The sequence below is a fragment of the Heteronotia binoei genome, chromosome 1 (assembly GCF_032191835.1).
Source record: "Heteronotia binoei isolate CCM8104 ecotype False Entrance Well chromosome 1, APGP_CSIRO_Hbin_v1, whole genome shotgun sequence".
NCBI lineage: Eukaryota > Metazoa > Chordata > Lepidosauria > Squamata > Gekkonidae > Heteronotia > Heteronotia binoei.
This window is the reverse complement of record NC_083223.1, coordinates 209369440-209393478: the sequence shown is the minus strand read 5'-3', so window position 1 is coordinate 209393478 and position 24039 is coordinate 209369440. Positions and strand designations below refer to the sequence as shown.

Genomic DNA, 24039 nt, shown 5'->3' with positions numbered 1-24039 from the left:
TACCATCCTAAGCAGTGTTACACCATTCTATGTCCATTGGCTGGGTGGTTACAACAGAGCCTGCTAAAATTGAATCCAGCTAAGACGGAGGCCCTGTACCTGAGTCGGGGTGGGTATGGACATCGAGCTCCCAGCTTTGGATAGTGCCACATTGGTGCCAGCCCAACAGGTGAAGAGCTTAGGAGTGACCTTGGATGCCTCCCTCTCCATGGAGGCCCAGATCACGATGCTTGCCAGGTCTGCCTTTTGTTATCTTCGGCAGATCAGGCAGCTAGCACCATATCTATCCCATCAGGACCTGGCTACAGTGATCCATGCAATGGTCACTTCCAGACTAGACTACTGTAATTTGCTCTACGCTGACTTACTCTTGGAAACTGCAGCGGGTGTAGAATGCGGCAGCTCACCTGCTGACTGCACCACCTTTATGGGTGGGCATTCGGCCAGCGCTTGGCAGTCTGCACTGGCTGCCCATTGAGAACCAGATCCGCTTCAAGATTTTAGTTCTAACATTTAAAGCCTTATGCAGCCTGGGACCAACATACCTGCGGGACCGTCTCCGTCCATGTATGCCAAGGAGGTCGTTACATTCGGCCTCCCAACATCTGTTGGCCATCCCCGGCCCAAGAGATGCCCACCTTGCCTCAACTAGGGCCAGGGCTTTTTCAGTCCTGGCCCCAGACCTGGTGGAATCAGATCTGGGCCCTACCTGGCTTATTAGCCTTCCATAGAGCCTGTAAAATGGAGCTGTTCCGCCAGGCTTTTAGCTGAGGCTGTGGGCATCTATTCTTGATCTGGTTGGCCTCCCCAGCCAGCACTGTCATCTGTGCTAGGAACTGGAATAAAAACTGCCATCTCTATGAGATATCATGATGTGAGCTGACTAGGCTGGGCAATATGTGATGACATGGTAATCTGAGTGCTGTTGCATTGTCTGTTTATAGAATGTTTTTATTGTATTTTATTGTTTTATTATATGTTGTACTCTGCCCTGAGCCCTACAGGGAATGGGCAAAATAGAAATATACTAAAAAAAAAAAAAAAAAAAATTGAAGCCAAATGTAAGGTAACTTAGGACAAATGAGGGGTTCAGTGGTACTATAGAGACCTAGTGGTTAGCACACAAGCATACACAAGCATAGCCACAAGTATAGCCACCTTCAAGAGGGGTTTAGATAAAAATATGGAGCAGAGGTCCATCAGTGGCTATTAGCCACAGTGTGTGTGTATATATAAAATTTTTTGCCACTGTGTGACACAGAGTGTTGGACTGGATGGGCCATTGGCCTGATCCAACATGGCTTCTCTTATGTTCTTATGTTCACTGGATTGGTATTGCAGTACCTGTGATGGCTTGTTTTATGATTACATAAATGGGAATACTGGTTGGGGAGGGGGTCCTTTTTTTGGTCACAAAGCATCTAGAATGTGTCTGCATCCCTGATTTTGCTTTTTATAGCCCTTGGTGAATTGGTTTCCCTTTGATGACATCAGCTGCTGACTTGGTGTCTGCTTGAGCCAGCGTCCTGCTGGCCTCCTCAGGATTCTGATGTTTGCTGCTTTTACACAACAGCTATCCTTTTCAGGGGATTGTTGGAGGTGCCATATCCATATGCTTTATTGATTTATTAAAAAAATTATACTCTGCCTTTCAATCAGGCTTCTAAATAAAATACCAATAAAGAAGATACCAATAATGAAATGCGTATATAGATCCTAAATAAATTATCAATAAGAGAAAAAATCAATACACATTCAACAATGATTTGAAAAGCCACCAATTCTAGACATAAAATAAAAAGCAGTGAGGATAGTGGACATCCTTGACCTGGTTTTTGTTGTTCAGTCACACAGTCGAGTCCGACTCTTTGCGACCCCATGAACAAAGTCACGCCAGGCCCTCCTGTCTTCCACCATCCTCCGAAGTCTGCTCAAATTCATGTTAGTTATATCAGTAACACTGTCAAGCCATCTCATCTTTTGCTGTCCCCTTCTTCTTTTGCCTTCTGCCTTTCCCAGCATCAGGATCTTCTCCAGTGAGTGCTCCCTTCTCATTTGGTGGCCAAAGTATTTGAGCTTCAGCATCTGACTTTCCAGGGAACAGTCAGGTTTGATTTCCCTTAGGGCTGACTGATTTGATCTTCTTGCATTCCAAGGGACTCTCAAGATTCTTCTCCAGCACCACGTCTCAAAAACATCTATTCTTCTGCGCTTGGACTTCCTTATGGTCCAGCTCTCACAGCCATAAATTACTACTGGGAATACCATTGCTTTGACTATATGGACTTTTGTTGGCAGGGTGATGTCTCTACTTTTTATTATACTGCCCAGGTTCGCCATAGCTTTCCTCCCAAGGAGCAAACGTCTTTTAATTTCATGGCTACAGTCACCATCTTCAGTGATCTTGGATCCCAGAAATGTGAAGTCTGTCACTACTTCCATGTCTTACCCTTCTATTCACCAAGGTGTGATGAGGCCAGATGCCATGATCTTAGTTTTTTTGATGTTGAGTTTCAAGCCTACTTTTGTGCTCTCCTCTTTCACCCTTAACAAGAGGTTCTTTAGGTCCTCCTCACTTTCTGCCATTAGAAATCATCTGGTACCCGTGGCTAAATTTAATTTTTCCACAATTTATCTATTAATATTCAGTCTACCATGAAATTATTATAAAAAGTCTTGTTTAAAGTCCTTCATATAAAACAATAATAAAACTTAAATGATTTTAAAAGCTCTGTCATAACATTCAGTCAAAAGCTTATCCATATACAAAACCAAAGAAGCTCCTGGATTGTTAAATTATTTTGCAACTAATGAAAAATATTTGTCAACCTTGTATATCATATGTTCCCTGCCTTTTCTTTACAAATCCTTACTTTCTACAAATAGATTTATCTCTCAGTTCACATAATCTACTCACCACTACAGTCACTAATATTTTAAAGGCCTGATTTACTAGAGAAATTGGGTTCTCAGAAGTACTACCTGTTCCATGTGCAGGGCAGGAGAGACAGGCACAAATTAGAAGTCTCAATGTGTGGATGAGATGATGGTGTAAGGAGGAAGGGTTTATGTTTGTTAATCACTGGGATACTTTCTGGAACAAGCGGGAGCTGTACAAAAGAGACGGTCTCCACTTGTCCCCGGATGGAACCAGGCTGCTGACGCTTAAAATCAAAAAGGTGGCAGAGCAGTTTTTAAACTAAATCTTGGGGGAAAGCCGACAGGAGATGAAATGTCTCTGGTTCGGGACGACTCGTCTCAAGGAGATGAAGGATTGGCTGCTATTTTTTTACCGGGTAACGGATCAGAGTTGTCCACTGTGATGGTAACAAACAGTATGGACTGTCTACCAGAGTCTCGAGGCGGCAGGAGGAAGGTGGCGGGCCCAAAAAGACTGCCACAACCACGTTTAACTTTAAAAGGGGTAAATTCACTGAGATGAGTTGGTATGCGAGGAGGAAACTGAAAGGAAAGGTAAATATGGTCAAAACCCTTGGGGAAGCTTGGAGACTATTTAAAACTATAATCCTAGAAGCTCAGATAAAATACATACCACAAGTTAGGAAAGGCACAAACAGGCATAAGAAAAGGCCTGCATGGTTAACAAACAAAGTAATGGAAGCTGTAAAAGGTAAGAAGGACTCCTTTAAGCGGTGGAAAACCAGTCCAAGTGAGATTAGTAAAAGGGAACACAGGCTGTGGCAAATCAAGACTGTGATCAGGCAGGCAAAAAGGGACTATGAGGAGCATATTACAAAAAACATGAAGACCAACAATAAAAATTTCTTCAAATATATTAGAAGCAGGAAACCAGCCAGGGAGGCAGTGGGGCCCTTGGATGACCGTGGGGTAAAAGGATTACTGAAGGAGGATAGGGAAATGGCTGAGAAGCTGAATGAATTTTTTGCCTCCGTCTTCACTGTGGAAGATGAGAACTTTTTGCCCACCCCAGAACCACTAATTTTGGAAGGGGTATTGAAAGACCTGAGTCAGATTGAGGTGACAAAAGAGGAGGTCCTACAACTGATGGATGAATTAAAAACTAATAAGTCACCGGGTCCGGATGGCATACATCCGAGAGTTCTGAAAGAACTCGAAGTTGAACTTGTGGATCTTCCAACAAAAATCTGTAATCTTTCATTGAAATCTGCCTCCGTTCCTGAGGACTGGAAGGTAGCAAATGTCACTCCCATCTTTAAAAAGGGTTCCAGAAGAGATCCGGGAAATTACAGGCCAGTCAGTCTGACTTCAATACCAGGAAAGTTGGTAGAAAGCATTATCAAGGACAGAATGAGTAGGCACATTGATGGACACGGGTTATTGAGGAAGACTCAGCATGGGTTCTGTAATGGAAGATCTTGCCTCACTAACCTGTTTACAAGATAATGTAAACAAGATTTACAAGATAATGCATGGGATGGAGAAAGTGGAGAAAGAAGTACTTTTCTCCTTTTCTCACAATATAAGAACTCGTAGGCATTCGATGAAATTGCTGAGTAGACAGGTTAAAACGGATAAAAGGAAGTACTTCTTCACCCAAAGGGTGATTAACATGTGGAATTCACTGCCACAGGAGGTGGTGGCGGCCACAAGCATAGCCACCTTCAAGAGGGATTTAGATAAAAATATGGAGCAGAGGTCCATCAGTGGCTATTAGCCACAGTGTGTGTGTGTGTGTATATATATATATATAAAATTTTTGCCACTGTGTGACACAGAGTGTTGGACTGGATGGGCCATTGGCCTGATCTAACATGGCTTCTCTTATGTTCTTACGTTCTTATGGGTTATATGATAAAGACAGAATCTTTACCTGGTGGTTTACACTCCAGTGTAAACAGGACCAGGGCAGCCAAGGGAGATTCAGTTCCAAAACCCGATACTTCATCAGAATTTAGCAATCTTTTGCAATTGGATTGACCTTTGCGGACAAGACAAACCAGTTGGAGTGGAGAAAGCACCCTTGTAATTTCTAGAACATCCAATGAAGTTTATGGGCAGTAGATTTATGATAGATAAAAGAAAATAATTACCCTAGATATAGTGACAACCACATAAATAGATGGCTTTAAAAGGGGATTAGCTATAGAGAGCCAGTTTGGTGTCGTGGTTAAGTGTGCGGTCTCTTATCTGGGAGAACCGGGTTTGATTCCCCACTCCTCCACTTGCACCTCCTAGCATGGCCTTGGGTCAGCCATAGCTCTGACAGAGGTTGTCCTTAAAGGGCAGCTGCTGTGAGAGCCCTTCCAGCCCCACCCACCTCACAGGGTGTCTGTTGTGGGGGAGGAAGGTAAAGGAGATTGTGAGCCGCTCTGAGACTCTTTGGAGTGGAGGGCAGGATATAAATCCAATATCTTCTTCTTCTGCTGCTTAACTAAAAAGAACCTCCAGAGTTATACGCAGCAGATCTCTGAATTACTAGTGTTGGGGGCAACATCAGGGAAGGCCTTGGTCTCATTGTCATGTTTGTTCAGGGTAACTGGTTATTTACTTTGTGAAATAGGTTTCTGGACTAGAAAAAACACTGGACTGGTCCAGGTTAGAATCTAGATTGAAATGGACCCAGATAATCTAATAAAGCCTGGAGTTGTACAGCTGCCAAATACTCAAGTGTAAATTATGACATGGGATATAGCATTAATAATGAAACATTAAGCCAGTTTGGTGTAGTGATTAAGTGTGTGGACTCTAATCTGGAAGAACTGGGTTTGATTCCTCACTCCTCTACTTGCAGCTGCTGGGGTGACCTTGAGTCAGTCATAACTCTTTCAGTGCTGTTTTCTCAAGAGCAGTTCTTGGAGAACTCTCTTTCCCACCTACCTCACAGATGTTTGTTGTGGGGAGGGGAAGGGGAAAAAGACACTTTGAGACTCTGAGTGATGGGCGGCGTATAAATCCAATCTCTTCTTCTGATACATGCTTTGCATACATTTAAACCATTTGTTATAATTTTGACCTGATCTCATATGAATCCCTGTGGTATCCTATCTAGATTATTGATGCAGTGTATAGAACTTCAACAATACTGTAGTATCAGGTGCTCTTAAATCATTTGCTTGGTTTGAGTATTCCCTGTTATGTTTGTGCATTTACTCTTGTTTTAAAGATGATGTGATGTTGTTTTAAGGATAATTGTGCTTTTATATCTGTCTGTTTGTTTTCATCTAATAAAAGCATAAAAGAAGAAAAAAATACAAAAAGCAGTTTTGATGTGCCTTCCTTTTTTGTTCCATAAGAATAAAGCACCTGTGTATGAAAGTAGATTTTGGCTTACAAAAAAAGAAGCTAAATAGAGGTTCTCCCTAGTTCCCCCCTTTAGAGACAAAAGATACAAAGGAAGGAGTGTGTTCCAGCCTAGTTATCCTTTGTTATCATTCTGTTTGGGATTGGCACTCCCACAGGCCCCTGCCTATTCCAGTACTACTCAAAGACTAACAGAATTTGTATAATGGACCATCTGTTGGGTTGCTAAGTGTTTTCTGTATGGAACTGGCAAAAAAACAGGGTTGGTAGAGCTTCTGGTAAGTCAACACTGTTTAGCCAGAGAAAAGTCATTATGAGTCACATAGCATACTGAAAAATCAGCTTGTTTTTCTGTAGGATTTTGAAAAGTAAGTATATTTATTCCCTCCTTTCATAGGATATGTGTCTTCCTTCTAATAGAGATAAGCCATTGTTAAGTACATGTATTTTCATGTACTTGCTAGCTGTTTGCACATTCTGCTTGGATTAGGGTTGACAACTGCAGTTTGGGAAATTCCTGAAGATTAAGAGCTGTGCCTGGGGCAGGTGGAGTCTGGAGAGAGTTCAGTGGGCATGTGATGCCATAGAGTCTGCTCTCTAAAGCTGCTGTTTCCTCCAGGGGAACTGCTCAGGAAAGCAGCTGTAGCTCCTGGGAGATTGGTAGCCCTAGGTTGCAACCCCATCTTAGTTTATAGATAGGGGAACAAACTGCAGATTGTCATTTAGCCCAGACATAAGAACATAAGAGAAGCCATGTTGGATCAGGCCAACGGCCCATCAAGTCCAACACTCTGTGTCACACAGTGGCAAAAAATTTTATATACACACATACACTGTGGCTAATAGCTACTGATGGACCTGTGCTCCTTATTTTTATCTAAACCCTTCTTGAAGGTGGCTATACTTGTGGCCGCCACCACCTTCTGTGGCAGTGAATTCCACATGTTAATCACCCTTTGGGTGAAGAAGTACTTCCTTTTATCCGTTTTAACCTGTCTGCTCAGCAATTTCATCGAATGCCCACGAGTTCTTGTGTTGTGAGAAAGGGAGAAAAGTACTTCTTTCTCTACTTTCTCCATCCCATGCATTATCTTGTAAACCTCTATCATGTCACCCCGCAGTCGATGTTTCTCCAAGCTAAAGAGTCCCAAGCGTTTCAGCCTTTCTTCATAGGGTAAGTTCTCCAGCCCTTTAATCATTCTAGTTGCCCTTCTCTGGACTTTCTCCAATGCTATAATATCCTTTTTGAGGTGCGGCGACCAGAACTGCACACAGTACTCCAAATGAGACCGCACCATCGATTTATACAGGGGCATTATGATACTGGCTGATTTGTTTTCAATTCCCTTCCTAATAATTCCCAGCATGGCGTTGGCCTTTTTTATTGCAGACGCACACTGTCTTGACATTTTCAGTGAGTTATCTACCACGACCCCAAGATCTCTCTCTTGGTCTTGGTCAGCCTCTGCCAGTTCACACCCCATCAACTTGCATTTGTAGCTGGGATTCTTGGCCCCAATGTGCATTACTTTGCACTTGGCCACATTGAACCGCATCTGCCACATTGACGCCCACTCACCCAGCCTCAACAGATCCCTTTGGAGTTCCTCACAATTCTCTCTGGTTCTCACCACAATCCTCTCTGGTTCCAGGAATGCATGGGGAGAAGAAAGAAAGTGTGTCTAATTCTCATCATAAACAACTGAGGTTTATGTCATCTGAATTCAGCCTTTGTTCTTACTAAATGTAATATCAGGAGTCTGTATCAGCAAAGCAAGGGTATATCTGCTTTATTTTAGTCACAGTACACAAGACCTCAGACAGGCATCCATCCTAGGAAACCTCTGAAAAAGCCTTACCTCCCTTCCTGGGGTGCATGCCAAGATTGATTTCTACTTCAAAATATCGGTCACCTGGCCACTAGGTGACAACTAATATCTTATATTCTAATAGTGAAGTCCAGATAGTTTGGATACTTAACTGTGAGTGGGCAAGACATACATTTCTACGAATAAGGAAGAGGAGGAGATTGGATTTATACCCTGACCTTTGCTTGGAGTCTCAGAGTGGCTTACAGTCTCCTTTCCCTTCCTCTCCCCACAGCAGACACCCTGTGAGGTAGGCTGAGCTGAGAAAGCTCTTTCAAGAACTGCTCTTAAGAGAGCAGCTCTTTGAAGAACTATGACTGATCCAAGGTCTCTCAGCAGGTGCATGTGGAATCAAACCTGGTTCTCCCAGATTAGAGTCTGTGCACTTAACCACCACACCAAACTGGCTCTCAACAGGTCCTTAGGTTTGTAGAAGAATATAGAGATCTAAAAAAAACCCCACTGGGCAGTTTAAAACATGCGAAAAGGAGCACCTGTAGCTTTAAGCAACTGATTCCCTCAGCGGCAACCACAATATTCCAGGCTTGACTCTGTCAGAAAAGGTAGGAGGAAGAAGCAGGACCCTTTCCAGGCATATTTTGATCTTTGAGGGAGGACTCATTGTGGCCAGGCCCGGGCATAGGGTTCCCAGCTCCAGGTTGGGAAATTCCTGAAGATTTTCTATTGGAGTCTGAGAAGGGCAATGTTTGGGAAGGAGAGAGGCTTCAATGGGACATAAGATATGGGGATTGCCAAAAGGAGGAAAAGAGGTTAGGAAATTCCTAGAAACTGGTGGGGGAGCCTGGGGTGTCTGAGGAGGAGAGGGGTCTTAGAGGGGTATGATTTCCATGGATTTCCCAACCTTGATCTGGCAACCCTAAAGGGAACTAATCTCTGTAGCTGGGAGACCTGTTGTGATTCCATGAAATCTGAAGCCCCACCTGGAGGTTGGTAACACTAGAAGAGAAGGAAGCGGGAAGGTGTAGAGACTATGGGGGCTTTCATGAAAGGAAAAGGAAAGGTCCCCTGTGCAAGCAGCAGTCGTTTCCGACTCTGGGGTGATGTTGCTTTCACACATTTTCACTGCAGACTTTTTACGGGATGGTTTGCCATTGCCTTCCCCAGTCATCTACGCTTTCATCCCAGCAAGCTGGGTACTCATTTTACCAACCTTGGAAGGATGGAAGACTGAGTCAACCTTGAGCCGGCTACCTGAAAACCCAGCTTCCACTGGGGATCAAACTCAGGTCATGAACAGAGCTTAGGACTGCAGTACTGCAGCTTTAACACTCTGTGCCATGGGGGTAAAGAGTAAATAGTAGAAAAGGGGGGAAGTGAGATGCCTTCTGCAAATCATTGCTGGTTTCCACTTGTGAAAATATATTACACTTCTCTCCCTTTCACTTATGACTTATAACAAGTAATATAAATGCAGAAAGAGAAGAAAAGAGAGGCCAGAAAGGAACATTTTTTAAAAAGGCATAATAGAAAGAACTATGACAAACATCTCTTCCCCCCCCCCCCAAGGAAAGTTTTTGTGGCCATGAAGCCAGTACTTTTCTAGGTTTGGGAGCTGTTTTTGAATGCCCGAGTGAAACTGCTAATGTTCCTGGTTCCAGCTGGCTCCAGATAGCAAAGGTGTCTTGGCAGAATGTGTACCTGCAGTTGTGGAAACAAAGGATGTGGGAGTTGGCCTTTTATCTTTTCCCACAGCATGTCTAGTCAGAATTCTAAACCAAACTATCTGAAACTGGCCACTAGGTGGCCACTAACTTGTACATATTTCACAGTGGCTAACATTCATAAGAGATTTCTCTACTGAAAGGTCAGGAAATGCCTTGTGCTTCCTGTAACACTGTTATAACTGATCAAGTTTAACCATCTCAGTGCCTGAGTAAGTGAAGTAGTGGATGAGAGGCCCATATCAGCATAGCTGAGAAGAATGGCATATAAGTATAGTAAAATCCACAAATAAAATAAGTGAATCAAATTGAATTACAAGTTCTAGGGTGGCCAGACCGTCCCGGGCACCCGGGAATGTCCCGGTTCTGGCCCCCTATTCCCGCCTCCCGGGCTGGCTATACCGGGACCATTAGAGGTCCCGGTTTAGCCAGCCCCGGAGGCGGTGGGCCACCTTCCCCGCCCGCGCGCGGGGCCCGGCGGCGGCGGAGGCCTCTCCGCGGCCTCCGCTGGTCGCTGGAGGCCCTCCAGAGACTCTGGAGGGTCTCCAGCGAGCAGCGGAGGCCGCGGAGAGGCCGGCGCTGGTCCCTGGAGGCCCTCCAGAGACTCTGGAGGGCCTCCAGCGAGCAGCGGAGGCTGCGGAGAGGCCAGCGCTGGTCCCTGGAGGCCCTTCAGAGACCAGCGCCGACCAGCGGAGGCCTCTCCGCGGCCTCCGCTGGTCCCTGGAGGCCGCGGAGAGGCCGGCGCTGGTCCCTGGAGGCCCTCCAGAGACCAGCGGAGGCCCTCCCCGGCCTCCGCAGCCGCCGCCAGCCCCGCCAGCAGCACCAGCCGCCCGGAGGAGAGGCCACCACCCGCCCTGGATGAAGGTAAGCAGGGAGGGGGCCGAAAGCGGGGGGGGCGGCTGGCGGGAGGGGGCGGCCTTCCTTCCTTCCTTCCTTCCTTCCTTCCTTCCTTCCTTCCTTCCTTCCTTCCTTCCTTCCTTCCTTCCTTCCTTCCTTCCTTCCTTCCTTCCTTCCTTCCTTCCTTCCTTCCTTCCCTGAAGCAGCCTGTCGGTCACTTCCGGGTTCCTGTCCTGCATCTCGACCTGTGTTATTAGTGACAGGCTGCTTCGGCGTGCCGCTGCGCCGGCCCCCTGGGTCCCACAACGATGGGACCGATGCCACAGGGACGGGCTCGAAACACTCTATAAACCCTCAAAAGAACAGCAGTCTAGCTCGCTTCCCCCGAGCCCTGCCGCCATAAGCCTCAAGGGGACTCATTTTGCGGCATCTCCCGGCTGGAGGGTGGCACCCGCACGGGACACATATCAAATGAAAGAGGGGGCGCAGGGCTATCAGAAACAGCCGGCGGAGGGAGTCGGGAGACCACCCCACTGGGGGATCCACACCCCGAAAGTGATGAAGGTGGCGCAGATAGAGCCAACAGAGCAAACAGGACAAAATAAATAGGCTGCATTAAGCAGCACAGTCTCACTGGAATCTCACTGGAATCTGACTGGCTTCTCAGCATGGAACCCGTTCTCTCTAGTCTTCTCACTTTGAAAAAAGTAAAAATAGAGTTTCATTTAACTTTACTTCCCCCTTTCCCTCTCTATAAATAATCTTGGTGTTTCCGGCGGTGATATTTGGGGGATTTTTGGGGACGTCACAGGAAGTGCTGTGAAGTCACTTCCTGTTTCCGGCAGTGGCATTTGGGGGAAATGATGTCATTTGGGGGAAATGATGTCACAGGAAGTGATGTCACTTCCTGTTTCCGGCAGGTGGCGTGGGAGAAATGATGTCACCGGAAGTGACACCACTTCCTGTTTCCGGCGGCGGCACCCCGTCACCGGAAGTGACGTCACTTCCTGTTTCCAACGGCACCCCCGTCACTGGAAGTGACATCACCGGAAGTGACGTCACTTCCTGTTTCCGGCGACGGCACGCCGTCACCGGAAGTGACGTCACCGGAAGTGACATCACTTCCTGTTTCCGGTGGCACGCGCGCTTTGCGCGCGTGCACCCCTGCCTTCCCCCCCCCCCAAAGGTGTCCCTGGCTGACCTTCAGACATTATGGCCACCCTACTTCTGTGGATACCGAAATGCAGGTTGAGCTTGACTGTTGTGATGAAACCGAGTAGTGGAATGTCTTGCCTAAAAGAAGTTTGATCTTTTCAGTTCCATAGGCATTTAAACTATTACTGATTCCTCACCAACAGTTGCTTCACCCCCCAGGCTTCTGCTTCCCCCGGCTCAAGTGATCAATTTCCCACCAGTTACTGTGTGGGCACATTTTGAGTTGTGGCTCCCTCCAATTTCTCTAGCAGTTTCCTGTTCTTGTTTTTAGAGTTCTGGGAGCTGTGAGAGAAATTAGAGGGAGCCACAGATCAAAATGCACCTGCGCAGCAACTGGTGGGGAATTGATCACTTGAGCTGGGGATAGCAGAAGCCTGGGGGCAGAGTAACTGATAGTGAGGAATCAGTCTATGACTGTAATCCAAATCCCCTTACATTATATTAGAATATTTCTTGCAGAAACGTGGCATGTACAAAAATACAAAAATGATTTTTGTATTTAGAAAATTTCTCATTTGCAAATGTTATGCCCTTAAAGGTTTGGTATGGTATTTAGAAAACAACAATGGTTGATATAAATTGTTTTCTGCCACTAGTTTCCTTTTACAGTCTCCAGGGAGTGAAATCTAAATCACAGGTTTAGAGAAGATGGGTGCAGTCTGTTTGCTATATAGGGAATTAGCTGGTGAACATGTTGCAAAAGTAAAGGCAAAGTTCTTGTAAATGTAAATACAACATTTAACTTTTGAAAACTGCTGGAGTGGCAAAGCCAAGATTAAACAAGGAGCAGTTATCATCTTACTTCAGTGTTTCCATGCCTAATTAATTATAACCAGTTGTTTTGGGGCAGAAGTAACAGAATGTAAATGGTAACAGAAGCTCACCTGGGGCATTTCAAGTAATTTTTTTTAATAACCGTGGCTGAGGTCTAAAGGCTGTGTGGGGCTTCCATGATCTCTGTGTGACTTATGAGGATTTCCTCTGTATTTTTCTTTCTGAGTCCGCTATGAAGCCAGGGAGTCTTCTGGAGTAGTATTATTTTCAACACGTTACATCTGTTGGAATAGAAGTCACACAGGCCCTAGTTGTTCGCAAAAGCTCTTACAGGATATTTTGGATATCAGTAAACATCTAAAATAATTGTTAAGTTGCCTGTACTTTCATTAACTTTGGGATAGAATTTCAGTGCCTCCAAAATCCATATAATAGGGGTTTTTCTTTTTTTCTTCTGCCAGACAAATGGCTGGTACTAAATCAATGCAGGCTGGACTGCTGGCATAAATGTGGAATGTGCATCCTATTTCATAAGTTAGTGGGATACATTTAACAGGGATACATCCTATGCTCCTGATTAAGCATTAAAGCACCCACCAAAGAAGAAAGGTTTTCTCCAGGAATTACCTTGTTCGATTGTCAACTATGTGACTTAGAATGCAATCCTGTGCACATTTATCTGGGTGTCAGTGTAGACATACAAATGATTGTTCTGATTGGAAGCATTTTTAAAGAAACTGGATGGAGCTAAATGTGTGTGTCACGTTCTTAGGGTGCAGGCAGGCAGGAGTCCAAAGGTGGTCCAAGGTCAAAGTCCAGGAAGTCAAGCAGGAGCCGAGTCACCAAAGCAAAATCGCAAACCAGAAGCAGAAGTCAGTATCCAAAGCCAAAGGGTCAGGGTGCCAAGGACTTCAAACCGGTCAGGAGCTAGAATCAGGAAGAAGTGTAGATGCAAGCCAGAGAATCGACTTGTTGCTTCCATGAGGTTGCCAAGTCCCAGGTGTGAGTTATATATATGAGAGCCTCAATCAGCCTGCTCCCTGAGTGGCCGTAATTTTCCTAGAACTCGGGGCTAAGAGATCAGAAGCATTGGTGTGCCTCATGCCTGCGTTCTGAGAGTGTTTTCCGAAGCTGGCTCCACATTCTTGAGATGGGAGGGGGAGAGCTTGGAGGAGACTGATTGTCAACAGCCAGAGCTAGTGCCTGGAATGTGGGGAGAGTGATTGATGGGCCAGCTGTTGGTTGTTCGGCTGAGGCTCTGGAAGGCTATTCTTCCTGGTCTGTAAACCCTTCCAGCTCCCCCTCCTCAGGGCTCATGACAGTGTGAATCGCCAACATTTCGTATTCATGGATCTAGATTGGGGATAGATATGAAATGCAAAAATGGTGGTTTGTTTTGTTTAGTGATTTGTTAGTTTGCCCAATTCAGTGGTTCATTTCGTTTCATTTTTAAAAAATTTTCTGAACAAATTGTGGTTCATTGGTTCATTTGGTTTGGGAGGGATAGAAAGTCGCATTGCATTGCAAATGTGCCCGGCGTGATGACGTCACCCAGAAGTGACACTATTGCACTGGGCACATTTGCTGGGGTGACATACCTGGTGTGATAGCATTACTTCTGGGTGATGTTATCATGCCAGGCATGTCGTGGCATGTGAGGAGGATCCCCCACTGATAACGACACAGACAAACCACTTTGTTTTGCGAGTTGTGCATACTGTGAGTACCCAAATCGATTCAGAATGAACCGCAAATCAGCTATTTTAGGCATTAATCATTATTCATGCTTTGATTTGTGCCCACCCCTAATCTACTACAGAGCAACATCTCATTTATTCAGGTTACTCAAATGAGTTGTTCTGTGCACCTGATGTCTTGGTCACAGTAAGCCAGAAAAACCAGATGTCTTGGTCTCAGTAAGTCAGAGTATATGAGACAGGATGAGTAGACTGTAGAGTTGTATGTGGTTGTGTGGCTTGAATTTACAAAGGTGGTTTCAGTGCAGTGTGATGGTTGAGGATCCTTGTTTGTGTGAAGGTTCTGCAGCATTTTAATCACCCCAGTAGATGATTCTCATCAGGGCTTTAGAACTATCATTCAGTATGGACATCAACACCCATTAGAGGCAAGATATGAAATGGGCACTGTGCTGTCGGTTGTGAGGCACTGTCGGAAATGAGGCTCATATCAGAAACTGAACACTCATAATTTATTTTTTGCATGGAATGGGTAGGGATCAACTCCTATCCAGCAGTTGAGTTTATAGTGTAAATTTCATTTCATTTTATGTTAAATCTTCAAAGAACCTGTGTGAACTTTTTCTCATTCTTAACTGCATACATGTGTAACACATATACGTACACATCCTGTGTACAAACACACACCCCAGTTTCTAAGCAAGAGATCTGCCTGGTGGGTTATGGGTGTGGAGTGTGGAGTGTAATATGAACTGAGGGATGACCTCAAGATTTTGTCAGGTGACTTTGTACTCAGATTAGAGAGTAACATCAAGCACTGGAGTTTATATTATTTAATGTTATTTTTTTTTACATAAAGCTCCTCATACAATACGTTTTGAAATGGGGCATGTAAATGTAGAAGGAGAGAAAGTGAATGGGTCTGCTTAGTTTATGGAATATATTTTCACCTAGAATTTTCCACTGGCAGCCTGAGGACTACATTCTCCAGTTTTGCTGCCCATCATTCTTGTGCTGAGGGAGTGAGTAAGAAACTGGTGCTAGACTCCATGGCTGGCTTTTTGAGTCCTGTGATTCCTGAGAGCTGAGGAAGGTCTAAGACATGCTTTTATCTCTAATTTCTTATTCTAAATGTGTTCTTTTCTGTAGCGGTAAATTTGTGATGAAGTTGTGGTGCTATATAAGTAGGAAGTTTTGAATGCTTTTCTGGCTGTAATCCTATCTTGTTTGATTTGGTGATCCATTATGGAATTTCATGAGCCCCTTTCAAACAGCATTAAGCACATTGAAATCAGTGTATTTAGAAGGAGAACAGGCATAAGTGTGCTGGTGTCATTCTTCCACATGTTTGCCAGCTCATGAGCACCATGTCTATACACATAAAATGTTTTTTGTGTAGGTTCTCTTCCAATGGTGGGATATACTGCTTTTTCAAACATTCTCAGCTATGGTGATGGCAGATTAAGCTATGTATGCTTTGTATATTTTTTGTTTATTTAAAACATTTGTACCCTGCTTTCCACCCAACTAGGGCCCCGAAGGCACTGAACAATTAAAAAAAATTAAAAAAAACAACTTTAAAATTGTACACACGCACATACATTTTTTGTTGTTCAGTCGCACAGTTGAGTCCGACTCTTTGTGACCCCATGGACCAAGTCACAGCAGGCCCTCCTGTCTTCTACCATCCTCCAAAGTCTGCTCAAATTCATGTTAGTTATATCAGTAACGGTGTCCAGCCATCTCATCTTTTGCCTTCTGTCTTACACACACGCACACATGCACACACACATACATCTGAAGGAGGGTCAATATACAAATTGATACTGTGGTGGTAATCACATATAGGTTGAGGTGGAGCCAGTTCACTCAAGACTGTCACATTTTTATTTCAGTTCACAGAAATGTCATTTTAAAAGATGTTTTCAGTCTCCTGAATGTTCCAGTTTTTGTTGTCCTATGACAGTTTTTAATTCTTCATTTCTTACAAAAGCTTGGAAGTGCAGGGAGCAGAGTAAATAAACTCTCAGGCCTCAGAGAATAACTGGGTGGGGCTTCAAGTGGTAAATTTTGTCTGCCCCCTTTCACAGAGCTTGTTCTTACATACTTAGTGTCCGGTACAGGGCTTTTTTTGTAGCAGGAACTCCTTTGCATATTAGGCCACACACCCCTGATGTAGCCTTAGTACAGGGCTCTTAGTACAGGGCCTACTGTAAACGGGCTACATCAGGGGTGTGTGGCCTAATATGTAAAGGAGTTCCTGCTGCAAAAAAAGCCCTGCCTGGGTACATTACGGGATATGTGTCATCATTCTTCAGCATTTTATATTTTGAAAAATAAATTTTTGAAAAAGAGAACCAACCTAAATGTTGCAGTGAGAACAATGCTTGCAAATGATTTGGAAGCACATTTTAATTTACATAATTTACAATAGCATAATTTGTGTTTTCTGATAGCTGTATTTGAAACTTATGCACATGGTGCTTGAGACTATGTCAATTTGCCTGTATTCCAGACCAGTGAAGTTATAGGGGGAGTTACTTGAAAGTTATTTGACCCCTTGTGGGTGCAATTAAATGTGTGCCATGCAAAATTTGTATCAGTTCCCAAATAAATTATTTGCAATTGCTTGTCTGCCTAGCGTCTTTTGTCTGCCTCATTTTGTTTCATATTCTTTTGTCTCTTATTTGGACTTTGGCAGACGGCAAGACAGTTTATGCTTCCAAATGATTAGGATTCAATTGGCATAGAGCTCATTGCTATGCCGTCAAGCCAGGCAATCGGTTTCACAATTATTTCATAAGCATGGGGTTGTACGTTTTCAGCGCACTTTAAAAAGAAGCTTGTCAGACTTGCACAATCCTCTGTTGGTTTGACGTGGACATGAGGAGAAAGAAAATGTGCATAGAAGGAAAAAAGAACATAATGATCTGTTTTTGCTAAATAGCCTTTATATTCTGCATTTGAAACTTTATAGCATTGACTCATTATAGAACCTTATTGTGGGATAAGAAATTTCTAGAATATTGTGATTTTATATTAACATAGGAAGATGGAGTGAGAATACTGAAGATTTCTTCCATCTTCATCACATCTTTCTTTCCATAACTCCTTTTGGTTATTTCATGCTATGTTATGTAAGGTGGGACGATCGTTAAGTGGTAGAGCATTTGTTTTATGTGCTGAAGATCCTTGGTTAAATCCCTGACATTTCCAGTTAAAAGGGTCAATCAGAGTAGATAGTGCCAACCTTGACAAACAGATCTTCTGACTCAGTATAAGGCAGCCTTCATCTGTTCAAGGTTCTGACCCATCTATATCAGAAGCAGTGGTCTCCAAGGGTGTAGGCTGGGTCCTTCCCAGTCGCATTGCTCTAGGTCTTATGAAACAGAGATACCAGGGACCTCTGGTTGAAAGGTACTGCCAGCCAGTAAATTATAGTTCTTAGTCTCCGAAGACAGTGCCACAAGATGTGTATTTCAGGATGACTGGTGTAGGACTTTAATTTTTGCCTCTGACAATAAATCACCATACTCTGACCTATTCAGCTATTGTAGTTACATTCCATTTAATCTGTTCTTGAACACACACACACACACACATACACAGCTATGTAGCCTATTTGACTGGTAGTGAATCTGCAAAGTCTCTGGAAGAGTCTTTTCAAACAGCTGTTACCTGATCTTCTTAATAGGAGATGCTGTAGATTGAACCTAAGGCCTTCTGCCTGAAAAGCTGATTCTCTACTGCTGAGCCACAGCCACACTGCCCTTTAGTGGCTCAACTACACTGTGTTGCAGGTTCCTGCCCTCTTGGCAGTGAGGATAAAATGATGGAAAGGAGAATGATGTAAGATGATGTAGGTTCCCACTCGAGTGGTATAAATGAATAATAATTATTATTAAAATAAAAGGATTTCATATACTCTTTACGGGTCGAAAGCAGTTCATGAAATGTGTCTGGAAAGTGATAGGTAACTAATGCCACCATATTCTTTGGTTCTGTCCCTGTATATCCAAGTGGCCCTTGCTATCTATTGAGATTTATTAAAAAGTCAACAGAATGCAGTTATTCTTGTGAATCCCCAGATTTATATTGTTAAGTGTGATTACCAAAGGAGGCTTGTCATCATACCTAGATCAGGATCTGCACCACAGGAATCCCAAATCCTTTCTTCAGTTACCTGCAAAGTTACAACCTGCTCTACAACCTTACCGAAGAAGGGAAAATTGAAATGGTGTTATGTTATCTGGCTGGCAAATCATGTTTGAGAGAAAGCACTGTCTTGGCCAGCAATAATACATTGCAAAAATGTGGGGAAAGTGTGGTAGTTTGTGGGGGTGGGGGGGCTGCCATATTGTCTTCATGTAGTTATGTATGAAGTACCTGTGAAACAACATTGCTACCACCAGAGGGAAACCTTGCATTAATATTTTAGAGGCCACTTAATTCTATGCCTTGCACTTAATAAAGTGAAACTAAAGTATCAGCTGCATGGACGATGGCTGACATAGATGGGCACCTTTCTAGCTCACAGCCTAGTGTTTTTCACCCCTTATCCTGGCTTCCTACTCGAGCATACCTCAAAATTAGCTCAGCTTATGTCAACAGGTTTTTTTCTAGCCTATATAAGGACACCAGCTATAAAGGAATGCTAAAGTTCTGGACCCTCTCATGGATTGCTGCCTTGTCGTGGTGAGAGGGCTTGCGTGGTTCAGTGAGACTGTGGGCTATGCCAATATGGACAGGCCACAGCTGAGAACCCAGACTAAATGTGATCTACTGGAGAAGGAAATGGCAAACTACTCCAGTATCCTTGCCAAGAAAACCCCATGAACAGAAACAAAAGGCTAAAAGATATGGTGCTGGAAGATGAGCCCCTCAGGTCAGAAGGTGCCCAATATGCTACTGGGGAAGAACATTCAAGTAACCACAGAAATAGTGAAGCGGCTGGGCCAAAGCCAAAAGGACGCTCAGCTGTGGATGTGTCTGATGGAGAAAGAACAGTCCGATGCTGCAAAGAACAATACTGCATCGAAATGTGGAATGTAAGATCTATGAATCAAGGTAAGCTAGATGTAGTCAAACAAGAGATGGCAAGACTGAACATCAACATCTTGGGAATCAGTGAACTAAAATGGACGGAAATGGGTGAATTTAACTCAGAGGATCACTATATCTATTATTGTGGCCAAGAGTCCCGTAGAAGAAAAGGTGTGGCCTTTATAGTTAACAAGAGAGTGAAGAAGGCAATAATGGGATACAGTCTCAAAAATGACAGAATGATCTCGGTCTGTATCCAAGGGAAACCATTCAATATCACGGTAATCCAAGTCTGTGCCCCAACCACTGATGCAGAAGAGGCTGAAGTGGACCAGTTCTATGAAGATCTACAACACCTTCTAGAATTAACACCAAAAAAAGATGTCCTCCTCATCATAGGGGACTGGAATGCCAAAGTTGGAAGTCAAAAGGCGACCAGAACAACTGACAAGTTTGGCCTTTGAGAACAAAATGAAGCTGGGAAAAAGCTAATAGAGTTTTGCCAAGAGAACAAGCTGGTCATAGCGAACACCCTCTTCCAACAACCTAAAAGGTGACTCTACACGTGGACATCACCTGATGGGCAACACAGAAATCAGATTGATTATATACTCAGCAGTCAAAGATGGAGAAGCTCCTTACAGTCAGCAAAAACAAGATTTGGAGCTGACTGCGGCTCAGATCATGAGCTACTCATTGCAAAATTCAGGCTTAAACTGAAGAAAACTGGGGAAGCCATTAGGCCATTCAGCTTTGACCTTGATCACATCCCTTATGAATATACAGTGGAGGTGAAGAATAGGTTTAAGGAACTAGAGTTGATAGACAAAGTGCCGGAAGAACTATGGACGGAGGTTCGTGACATTATACAGAAGGCAGCAATCCCAAAGAAAAAGAAATGCAAGAAAGCAAAGTGACTGTCTGATGAGGCTTTACAAATAGCTGAGGAAAGAAGGAAAGCGAAAGGCAAAGGTGAAAAGGAAAGATTCACCCAACTGAACGCGGATTTCCAGAGAACAGCATGGAGAGATAAAGAGGCCTTCCTGAAGGAACAATGCAAAGCAATAGAGGAAAATAATAGAATGAGAAGGACAAGGGATCTCTTCAAGAAAATTGGAGAAATCAAGGGAACGTTTCATGCTAAGATGGCCATGATAAAGGACAAAAATAGTAGGGACCTAAGAGAAGCAGAAGAGATTAGGAAGAGGTGGCAAGAATACACAGAAGAATTATACAAGAAGGATCTCAGTGTCCCGGACAATTATGACAGTGAAATCGATGACCTTGAGCCAGACATCCTGGAGTGTGAAGTTGAATGGGCTTTAGAAAGCATTACTAACAACAAAGTGAGTGGAGATGATGCTATCCCAGTTGAGCTATTCAAAGTCCTAAAAGATGATGCTGTTAAAGTGATGCACACATTATGTCAACAAATTTGGAAAACACAACAGTGGCCACAGGATTGGAAAAGATCAGTTTATATTCCAATTCCAAAGAAGGGTAATGCCAAGGAATGTTCAAACAATCGCACCATTGCACTCATTTCACATGCCAGCAAGGTCATCTTAAAGATCTTACAAGCTAGGCTTCAGCAGTATGTAGATCAGGAACTACCAGAAGTTCAAGCTGGGTTTCGGAGAGGTCGAGGAACTAGAGATCAGATTGCTAACATGGAGAAAGCAGGGGAATATCAGAAAAACGTGTATTTCTGCTTCATTGACTATGCTAAAGCCTTTGATTGTGTGGATCACAACAAACTGTGGCAAGTCCTTAAAAAGATTGGAGTAGCAGACCACCTCACATGTCTCCTGAGAAACCTGTATAAGGGTCAAGAAGCAACCGTCAGAACGGGATATGGAACAACTGATTGGTCTAGAATAGGAAAAGGAGTTCGACAAGGATGTATATTGTCACCCTGCTTACTTAATTTATATGCAGAGTACATCATGCGGAATGCTGGCCTGGATGAAGCACAAACCGGAATTAAGATTGCCAGGAAAAACATCAACAACCTCAGATATGCAGATGACACTACTCTAAGGGCAGAAAGTGAGGAGGCCCTAAAGAACCTCTTGTTGAGGGTGAAAGAGGAGAGCACAAAAGTAGGCTTGAAATTCAACATCAAAAAAACTTAGATCATGGCATCTGGCCCCATCACACCTTGGCAAATAGAAGGGGAAGACATGGAAGTAGTGACAGACGTCACATTAATGGGATTCAAGATCACTGCAGATGGTGACTGTAGCCATGAAATTAAAAGACATTTGCTCTTTGGGATGACAGCTATGGCGAACCTGGGCAGTATAATAAAAAGTAGAGACAACAAAAGTCTGTATAGTCAAAGCAATGGTATTCCAAGTAGTAATGTATGGCTGTGAGAGATGGACCATACGGAAGGCTGAGTGCAGAAGAACAGATGCCTTGAAGATGTGGTGCTGGAGAAGAATCTTGAGAGTCCCTTGGACTGCAAGAAGATCCAATCAGTCAGTCCTAAGGGAAATCAACCCAGACTGTTCCCTGGAAGTTCAGATGCTGAAGCTGAAGCTCAAATACTTTGGCCACCAAATGAGAAGGGAGCACTCACTGGAGAAGATCCTGATGCTAGGAAAGACAGAGGGCAAAAGAAGAAGGGGACGGCAGAAGATGAGATGGCTGGACAGTGTTACTAATGTAACAAACACGAATTTGAGCAGACTTCTGAGGATGGTGGAGGACAGGAGGGCCTGGCGTGACTTTGTCCATGGGGTCACAAAGAGTCAGACTCGACTGTGCGACTGAACAACAACAAAAGTTCTGGACAGGCTCTTTACTCCTACTCACCTAGGGACTGCATGAAGTGAAGAAAAAGACAGCATTGTAATGTGGGGCATTTATCAACTCTTAAATGTGTCACTGTCACTGTTCTTGTTTATTAAGGTTCAAGAAAAGTGCCTGTTCTGCAGACTAAACATTTATTTTCTGTGTCAATATATCTAATGTTGCTTTTCTTAGTAAAGGGTGAAGTGCAGCTGTCCTTCTTTTTGGCTTTCAGCCAGTGCGCAAACTCTGTTTTTGTTGACATTGCAACTTCCTTTGAGCCTTGGTTGTTTGATTTTTCTCTCCATGTATTTCATCTCTTGATGTTTGCACTATCATGTTTCAATGAGCCATAATAGATCAGGCACCAACAAGAAAACTTTCAGATAATCTCACTTCATCTCAGTCACAGTAGTTTTAAATGGAGTCAGTTCATACATCTTGCCATAACTGCTGAGCAGTTGGACAGTGAGAAGCCAAATGATGTCAGTGTGTGTGTGAACTGCCCCTCCACATAGGGGTGGTGTGGTACAGAGAGCTCTAAATCAGGGGTGTCAAATGTCTGACCCATTCGCCAGAACAGGCCTGCCCAGGGCTTTAAGCAGGCCTGTGGGGCTCTTTTCTCTCTCTCTTCCCCCCCCCCCCGCCCCGTCTTCCCCCTTGGAGCCCTGAGGCTGCCATAGTTACCTGCTCTTTCTGCTTTGTCTTTTCCAGCTGCAGCAGGAAGCAAAGCTGCAAGGAAAACATGGAATGGATTTTCCATTAAGGTCTCAGTGCCTAGATAGATAGAACCCAGAGACCTTAATGGGAACTCCAGTCCACATTGTCTTTGCAACTTTTTTTGTTCTGCAATGTGTTTCAGTGGAGTGGTGATAAGTTTTACTTTTCAGTGTTCCTATAGCCAGCTGAAGCTCATGTTTCCTGGAGTTGTGTCCTTGCAAATAAAGGGTTGATGCTTTGAGCCAGCTTGTCTCTGCTGAATGGACCTGACCTAGTAAGTATTCTAACCTGGGAATTGATAAGTGAATTATGGTTTTATATGTTTTATGGAATTGATGGTTTTTATGATGTTGTAAGCCGCCCTGAGTCCGCTTGCAGAGAGGGCGGGATATAAATATAAAGTAATAAATAAATAAACCCACAGCCAAAGGGGGATATTACACTGGAGAGCCATTGCCAATCTGAGTAGACCCGGGGTGGGGGGAGGTTGCAATTCCATTTCATTGTTTTCCCAGGCTCAGAACATTTTATATTTTTAGTTTCTGCTGTGATCCTTGTGCTTTTTCTTGATGTTTTGTTTTAAAAATTGCATTGCCAAATCCCACCTTTCCTTTTTAAGCAGAATATTTCAAGAATTTTAAGCATATTTGTATTTTAAGTTTAAAAACGATGTATTTAATTGTGTTTGAGTTCTTTATATTTATATCTCTGCTACCATACAGTACATTTTATCACAAACATGGCTCAGCCACATTTGTGTCAGAACTGGCCCTCCAAACAAATGAGTTCAACACCCCTGCTCTAAATCTTTGAGGAAAAAATGGCTCTTGGCTATTAATATATATATATATTTTTCTGAAGCAACAATGATAGTTCCTTAGTGCATCAGCTGTTTTACTTTTTGCAAGCAAGAACATGTATTCATCACTTGAGACTAGTAAACTTCCTTTGTACTTTCACTGGCATGACAGAAATGGAAGGAGAGTCTTCACTTTGTTTTATTTTTCCTTGTGAAATCCAGCAAGAAAATTAGGAGCAATGTGGCAGACAAAATCAGCCAGGCCAGTTTTTCTTGCTTTGACAATTTTCCATAGTCTGGCCATCTGCTCTTTTCTTCTGATTTTTGTGTTTCTGAGATCTGAAAGAGAAGAGAAATAAAATGAC

The 24039-nt window shown here is 43.6% G+C and overlaps 1 protein-coding gene across 1 annotated transcript in view; it reads left to right on the top strand.

The window, feature by feature from the left end:
- The window catches only part of HHAT (hedgehog acyltransferase), a 315369-nt gene that overhangs the window by 95187 nt on the left and 196143 nt on the right, over nt 1-24039 (top strand). The window lies entirely within an intron of this gene.